Source organism: Pinus tabuliformis, chromosome 3_2 (assembly GCF_031772625.1).
Source record: "Pinus tabuliformis cultivar Carrire ecotype Pingquan chromosome 3_2, CPIR1, whole genome shotgun sequence".
NCBI lineage: Eukaryota > Viridiplantae > Streptophyta > Pinopsida > Pinales > Pinaceae > Pinus > Pinus tabuliformis.
This window is the reverse complement of record NC_142302.1, coordinates 58,668,869-58,677,957: the sequence shown is the minus strand read 5'-3', so window position 1 is coordinate 58,677,957 and position 9,089 is coordinate 58,668,869. Positions and strand designations below refer to the sequence as shown.

General features: G+C 38.2%; 1 pseudogene; it reads right to left on the bottom strand.

Annotated features, from left to right (window-relative positions):
- Positions 1-1,277: 1,277 nt before the first annotated feature.
- LOC149179809 (phospholipase A1-Igamma2, chloroplastic pseudogene) lies at positions 1,278-8,708 on the bottom strand (annotated as a pseudogene).
- Between the last annotated feature and the right edge of the window lie 381 nt (positions 8,709-9,089).

Below are 9,089 nucleotides of genomic sequence, written 5' to 3'. Positions count from 1 at the left end.
AGAAATCTTTTAATTTAATTTTTTATTGATTTTAAATAAATAATAAATAATAATAATTTTATTAATAAATTTTTTAATTTGATTTTTATTAATTTTAAATCAACTTTATGTATAGATTACTTTGGATTAATCTTAATTTTGGGTCTATGAAATACGAAGAGGGATGAAATCTTTTTTCATCTTGTAAAGAGATGAAACCTTTTTTCATCTTGTAAACATTTTTAAAGTTTTTTTTTCTAGATGTTTCATAAATTCAAAGTTAAGATAGATCTATCTTATTTGCGTTCTTTAATTTATACCTCACGGCGTTTCCTTTGCAACATCTGGTACAAATGCTAGTTATTATATGATTTACATTCCATTGTTTGACACTTTAACAGACTATTGTTATCTCATATGCATTCCATCATTACACGTATTATAGAGTTTGACAATTGCATTGAAAACTATTTCTAACTGTTTTGGGTGAAAATAATGGAAATTGTCTTGGTAAAGTTTTGGAAATTCAGTTACGGCGGTGAAGCTTTCGAATTTTGGGTGCTAATGAGTTGTTAACGATGTTGAATCAATTTCCATGATCATAAATACTATTGGAATACTTCCTGATTTTGGTGAGAATTGGTGGCCTCAGCAAAATTGTTCGTCTAGTTAATATTTGCGAAAACAATTTAGGTTTTACTTTATCAATAAAAAATGGAGTTGTTTTATGGAGGTGAAGGAATTGCCCTGATTATAGAAAGTAGTTAGAATTTGGATAAAAATATATCAAAAAATCATGTAGAGACTGTTTTAATCATTGTTTTATAGTGGAAATAAATTCAGTATCATAAAAAATTATTAAAACACTTAAAATTATAAAGGTTGACAATTTTTACTTCAATTTACTAAAATCCATATCAATTTTTTTCAAAATATAACCTAAATTTCCATAACTTTCAAAGCAGAGCAGCATAAATTTTAAAATACGCCATACAAAATTTGGCTAAATTGTTCCTCCCGTCAATGCCAGCGAAAACAACTTCGGCTTTACCCTATCAATAAAAAAAATGTACATCACGTATTAATTTTTAAATGATAACGAGTGAAGACCTCGCCTTTGTAGATAAAGGATCTTCCTTTTCAGATTTCCATTTGCCATGCATCAATTAGTTTGCGAGTTTTTCAATTTGTCATGCATCGATTAGCTGCTCGTTGTTATTTGATTAAAGTTGACTGGCATGGCACCGTAATACTCAATTAAACAGTTCAGTATAGACATCACACAAAATACGAATTGGTCAGATCTGGTGCGGTTCATAGTCCGCATCGGGAGATCGAGGAGATCTAGCAGGCCATATCCATTTACCATTTGCGCTTTTTACTAGACCTTTGTTTCCTTCATGCCACCAGCGGGACGGAATATGAAGGCTATTGATCAATAATGTTGGGGATTTTTCTGATAAAATCCCAAAAACAAAAATTCAAACACACAGAGACAATGCTCTGTTTCAAACACAGGATCTTTAACATAGCGGAAACTTAAAAAAAAAATATTTGCAGCAGACAGAGATTTCACACACAAGCAAATTTTTATTCATTTAAAAAAAACTGATGTTACAAACTTCTTCCTCTCTCAGAGGGATTCACAAAAGACTGCTTCAGATGCAGTTCCAAGAATAAAACATTCAAATTGTTACAGAACAACCAGAACCCTTTTTAGCACTGCTGTGCATTCCTTTTTCTTTGTTATACTACGCTGCTGCGTCTCCCCTCTTCTCCCACTCACTAACACCACAAAAAAAAAACATTACATATATATATCAACAATAAGAAGTTACTTCACGTTTTCACTTCCCATGCTTCCGTAAAAGAAATAATGGAAATTAAATGCTTTTACCGACTATTACTTGAGCCCATACTCCCGCTGAAATGAAATTAAAAACTTCACCAAAACTTACCAACCACAGTAAATTGCATTTACTATTTTACTGACACTTACTGGCGGTAAAGTAAAACTTTTACTTCACGTAAAATTTCATTTAATGCTGGCCCATACTTCACCCATTGACTTCATTTATATCGCATCGCAAAATCTCATTTCGTCGGAACACAAAATTTGGGGCACACACATATGATGCGATCTGCGATATGCGATCGGATCGCAATCGCCAGAAAACACAAGTTGTAACCAAAGGCAATGAGGCTGAGGATGCGATTTGCGATCTGCGATCTCATCACATCGCAAATAAAACTTCAGTTGAAATTATTATTTCAACACTCCCCTTTAATTTCAACTGTTGGGTTATCAATCATACCCAGACATTTCCTCAAAAATTCAAAGCTCTTCTGATCCAGTGGCTTGGTCAGAATATCCGCAACCTGTTCCTGAGTGCTGCAATGTTGTAAAACAATTTCTCCATTGTTCACCAATTCTCTGATGTAATGGAACCTTGTATCAATGTGTTTCGTTCGCTTGTGAAACACAGAATTCTTGGACAACGCAATAGCTGAGCTATTGTCACAAAAAATAACTGTTGCTTTTGCCTGCTCTTGGCCTAAGCTCCTCAACATTCTTCTCATCCAAACTGCTTGACATGTTGTTGCTGTAGCTGCCACATATTCAGCCTCTGTTGTAGACAATGCTACAATGGACTGCTTCTTAGAAGCCCATGAAATAGCTCCTGAACCCATATGAAAAACGTAACCGGATGTGCTTTTCCGATCATCCACACTTCCAGCCCAATCGCTATCGGTGTAACCAACTAAATCTGAATTTTCTGAAAAAGTATATAAAATGCCAAATCTTTTTGTACCTTTGACATACCTCAGAATTCTTTTCGCTGCCTGCCAATGGGCCTCTTTTGGCCTCTCCATGAATCTGGAAATCAAACTAACAGCATACATTATGTCAGGCCTAGTTGCAGTCAAATACATAAGGCTGCCAACTATGCTCTTATACAAGCTAGGATCAAAATCCTTGCTGTTGTCCTCTTTGCTGAGTTTTAATCCCATTACTGTGGGAGTGATTGCTGCCTTGCATTCTTACATGTTAAATATTCCCAACACTTGATTTACATATCTAGCTTGTGAGATAAAAATCCCATTTTCATTTTGATCTACTTCTATTCCCAAGAAGTATCTCAGCAATCCCATGTCAGTCATCTCAAATTCCTCTTTCATGACTGATTTAAAATTCTTAATGAGCTGACCATCATTACCTGTGAAAATAACATCATCAACATACAAGACAACAATTAAAATCTTACCATCCTTTTCTTTGATGTATACGGTGGGTTCTCCCTCACATTTGTCAAATTCATTTTCCAGTAGATAGGAGTCTATTCTACTGTACCACGCTCTTGGCGCTTGCTTCAGCCCATAAAGAGCTTTCTTCAATCTGCACACTTTGTGCTCTTGGCCTTTCTTCTCATAGCCTAGAGGTTGTTCAATGTAAACCTCTTCCTTTAACACTCCATTTAGGAATGCCGACTTCACATCCATTTGGTAGACTTTCCATTTGTTTTGTGCTGCTATGGACAACACTGCTCTCACGGTTTCCATTCTTGCAACCGGTGCGAAAGTCTCCTCATAATCTCTCCCATATTGCTGCTTGTATCCCTTGACAACAAGCCTTGCCTTGTGTCTTTCAATTTTGCCTTCAGCATTGCACTTGGTCTTATAGACCCATTTGACTCCAATGACTTCTTTACCTTTTGGTAACTCAACCAAATCCCATGTCTTGTTTCTCTCTATGGCATTAATCTCCTCATCCATAGCTTCTATCCATTTCTTATCTTTAATAGCATCTTCGAAATGAATAGGATCATCAACATGACAATACAAGGCAAATAAGGAATTCATTCCTTCATTATAAATGTCACTTAAGTTTCTGAATTTCTTACCTCTTTCACTTGGTGTGCAAGTGCTTGAAGATGCACTTGAATTTCCTCCTTGTGGTGTGTTTGGAGAAGCACTCTCATTTATCCTCAATGGTGTCCCTTGCTGTCCTTGTGTTGGCGCTGTTGTTTGGGGATGCATTTCAGCCACTTCCTCTTCATCTTCAACATGAGACAAACAGTTTTTAACATTAACTGTTTCCTCTATGCTTCCATCCCAAGCTTCTTCCTCGATAAAATGAACATCTCTACTCACAAAGAATTTCTTGGTGGATGGGATATACAACCTGTAAGCTTTGGATTCCTCACTGTATCCGATGAAGATACATTTCTCCCCTTTGCTGTCCAACTTCTTCCTTAGCTGATCAGGAATGTGTGCATAGGCCACACATCCAAAAAATTTCATGTGGGTGACTCCTTGCTTTCTCCCACTCCATGCCTCTTCTGGCACTTTGTTCATCACAGCTTTTGTAGGACACCTATTCAAGATATATGCTGCACAATTTATGGCTTCAACCCAATAATCATTTGGCAAATGCTTTGCCTTCATCATGATCCTCGCCATATCCATGATGGTCCTGTTCTTCCTTTCAGCAACTCCATTTTGCTGTGGGGTGTACCTTGCTGTAAATTGCTTGTGAATTCCATTCTCTCTACAAAAACATAAAAATTCTTTGGAGATATACTCACCTCCTCTGTCTGTTCTCAAAACTTTAATACGCAACCCACTTTGATTTTCCACAAGTGCTTTGAAATTTCGGAATTTTTCAAACACTTCTGATTTGTTCTTCAAGAAATAAACCCAAGTTTTTCTTGTAAAATCATCAATGAATGTTAGAAAATATTGGCTGCCTGCTAAAGATTGATTTTGCATCGGTCCACATAAATCTGAGTGGACAATTTCTAAGGGTGCTTTTGCCCTTATGCTTTTCCCGCTTGGAAAACTTTCTCTGTGTTGTTTCCCCAATATGCAGCCTTCACAAAGGCTGTCCGGTTTCTCTATCAATGGTAATCCCCTTACCATTCCTTTCCTACTCAACAGGTTAAGACCTCCAAAGTTGAGATGTCCAAATCTCAAGTGCCACAACCAATTTTCATCTTTTGGTTGGCTTTGGAAAGCCTCTTGGGTAACTGCTGCCATTGCATCTTTGTTTTTCAAATCTGCCCTTATTCTGAGAGGGAACATTCTGTTCCTCGTCATCCTCACTTCAGCAATGCATCGCTTGCTGGGTGGAATATCCATGATGGTGCATACATCATTTTCAAATAAAACATTGTAACCCTTTTGGACAAGCTGTCCAATACTCAAGAGGTTACATCTCATTCCAGGGACATAGTAGACATCTGCTATGGTTTTCCTTTCACCTTGCTTTGTAAATATTTTAACTTCTCCTTTACCCATAACAGAAATTTTTCTATTAGTCCCAAGTGTGACTTGTGACTTCACACTTTGATCTAAAGCAAAAAACAAAGCTATGTTTCCTGCCATATGGTTGCTACAACTGGAGTCTAGAAACCATATATCTTCACTATTTGTTTCAGCCATGTTACAAGCTAACAAAACACTATCTTGGCTGACATTTTCTCTAGTAATATTTGCACTAGAGCTATTACTCACATCATGCTGCTTCTTTCTACATTCACTGGCATAATGCCCATATTTTTTACAATAATAACATTGGACATTGGATTTTTCATACCTTTGTCCTTGAGCATGATGTTGTTCTCTTTGTTGGCTGTTGCCTTGACCTTGGTTCTGATTTGGATTGCTGCCTCTTCCTTGTGCATTTGCTGGGCTGTTCCTTCCACCTCTGTTCTGGCTTCTGCCTCTTCCTCTCTTGTTTCCTCTGCCTTGACCTCTTCCTCTTCCAAAGGACATCTGGGTCTTGAAGGCTTGCTCTAGAGATGAGTTTTCATTTCTACTCAACCTCTGCTCATGTGTGATCAGTGATGCATGAAGCTCATCAACTGAAAAGTTTGAGAGATCCTTTGTCTCTTCTATGGTGGTGACAATCACATGGAACCTTGAGGGTAGGCACCTCAAGAGTTTCTCCACAATCCTCCTTTCTTCAAGTATCTCTCCATGAGATCTTATTTGTGTGACTAGGCCAATTACTTGAGTGAAGAATGAGTCAATATTGTCTGACTCCTTCATGCACAGGTTCTCAAAATCTTTCCTCAGCAACTGTAGCTTTGCTGTCTTCACTTTCTCCATGCCTTGATAGGCCGTCTTAAGAGTTTGCCATGCATCTTTGGATGTCTTAGCTGCTGCTAACCTTGGAAACACGCTTCCATGCACTGCCTGATACAAGAAGAAGAGGTCTTTTGAGTCCTTCTTCTTGCAGCTCTTTAACAAATCTTTCTCTCCCTGAGTTAATGCATTAAACTCATCTTCATCTGTTGGTTGTTCAAAACCATCCTCAACTATTTCCCATAAGTCTTGGGAAGCAAACAAGGCTTTCATTGTTATTGCCCAATAGTCATAGTTTTTGCCATCAAATAGTGGGAGTTGTATACCCATGCTATTGCTGGTGCTGGTGCCAGCCATTCTTGCACTCTTAACTATGCTTCAAAATACTTCACTGTGTATTTAAAATAACAGACTGTCTTCAACAACAACACACAAAAAAAACTTGAGAAATACCTTGGATTCTTTTGCCTAAGTCTTCACACTGCTGGAGAAGTTGCTGCAATAAGAATCCTTCCTTCAGCTTCTTTGAACACCTTCAAAGAGCCTAGACTAGCTCTGATACCACTGTTGGGGATTTTTCTGATAAAATCCCAAAAACAAAAATTCAAACACACAGAGACAATGCTCTGTTTCAAAAACAGGATCTTTAACACAACGGAAACTTTAAAAAAAATATTTGCAGCAGATAGAGATTTCACACACAAACAAATTTTTATTCATTTAAAAAAAACAGATGTTACAAACTTCTTCCTCTCTCTCAGAGGGATTCACAAAAGACTGCTTCAGATGCAGTTCCAAGAATAAAACATTCAAATTGTTACAGAACAACCAGAACCCTTTTTAGTACTGCTGTGCATTCCTTTTTCTTTGTTATACTACGCTGCTGCATCTCCCCTCTTCTCCCACTCACTAACACCACAAAAAAAAAAAACATTACATATATATATCAACAATAAGAAGTTACTTCACGTTTTCACTTCCCATGCTTCCGTAAAAGAAATAATGGAAATTAAATGCTTTTACCGACTATTACTTGAGCCCATACTCCCGCTGAAATGAAATTAAAAACTTCACCAAAACTTACCAACCACAGTAAATTGCATTTACTGTTTTACTGACACTTACCGGCGGTAAAGTAAAACTTTTACTTCACGTAAAATTTCATTTAATGCTGGCCCATACTTCACCCATTGACTTCATTTATATCGCATCGCAAAATCTCATTTGGTCGGAACACAAAATTTGGGGCACACACATATGATGCGATCTACGATATGCGATCGGATCGCATCGCACCATCGCAATCGCCAGAAAACACAAGTTGTAACCAAAGGCAATGAGGCTGAGGATGCGATTTGCGATCTGCGATCTCATCGCATCGCAAATAAAACTTCAGTTGAAATTATTATTTCAACAAATAAGTCACAGCTCTTATTGACAAGAGCTGGATCCCGACCTGAAGATTTGAAGGATTTGTTTTCCCCAACGTAGCCATCCAATAAATGGAGATAAACCTCTAAATTATGAAAGTCAGAGAGATTATGAGTGGGCTTCAAGAAGGGAGAGTTATCGTTGTGCAGGCAAACCTGGATACCCACATGAAAATATGTCCAGGGAAACCAACAGAGTACTTTGCTCACCCATCCCATGTTCTCGTTCATAAAAAGACCAGGGACGTTAGGAACAACATCGTGTTGGTTTACCAACCTCAGAACATTCACGCCAATCTCCTCCATACGTTGGACGAACGTTAAGTTTCCTACACGGGGAGAGGCGAAGGCAAACACGGTGACAGGAGCACGTATGCCCTGCATCTTAACTATTTCTTTAACGTCATATGCACTTAACGTTGCAAGCGCAGCTCCTAAGCTGTGTCCTGTCAATGTTACGCTCAGCCTCTCGTCCTTGTATTGTTGCAGCAGCCGTGTGATCTCGCCCGCCACAATATCCTTGGCGCTTCTACTGCATTTTTTAGAACCCTCATCCGCGGAAGTATAACAAGACAGAAATCCCTTTTCTATTCGGACAGTTGGATCTGCAATTTTTTGTACATTCACATGAGCTACTGTAAGCGGCAGTGGAACTAATATGTCTTTGAAATTTTTCATCCATTCTTGCGATGTTCGCGTTCCTCGCCACGCAACCACTATGTCTCGTCTTCCCAGCCTCTCTACCTCATTTGGAGCCGTGCAAACAGCAATAAAGCCTATCCAAACACCTTCGTCCATTGACTTTTCGCCAAAAGAGGATCGTAACCCACCAACATTTGCGTATATATATTTGGTTACTTGATAACTTGAATGAGGGAAACCCATTTTCTGAAAGAAAGAGCGTTTACTGTGCTTACAAGTTCGATAATATTGAGAATAGTCTCTGTCATCAAACGCATCATAGCAAAGCTGAGAAAAGTCTCCGTATCCGAGAATCTCAGCTTTCAGAATTGGATCCATGGGATCAAGCAATCCTTTCCAAGAGTTGACACCCTGGATATCTCGCCACAAATTAGCAACTTGTGGTAGCCCTGTCTGTGCGGGTTGATCACCATCTCCATTATTTATTGCCGGGGAAGAGGGATTGAATGGATTCTTCATTTGTAAACCCCACAAATCCTTTCTAGAAAGGGGAAATGCAAATCGAACCATCGTATTTCAGAGTTTACAATTAGAATTCAGATGCTGCATGCAGTTTTTCGAAACAAATAGTGTAGGAGGCTGCGGCTTTTAATGGGTTTCTTTTCGGAAAGATTGTGGAGATAGAATCGATTGACAAAGATGAAGTAATCGTTAGAGAGTATATATACAATCTTGACATACGAAAGTTTAGAAGAAGGATCACAATGAGAGTTAGTATTCGCGGATGCAGTCAGAATTACTATTCGTGGACTCATGTTGAATCAAGAACCAGAGTCAGACCTACCAATCTCATAAACCCGTGCACTCGCGATTGACTTATTGCGTTGTGAAATTTTGTCAAATTATATTGGAATATTAGAATCGAGAGAGAGAGTAGAGAAACCATGATTA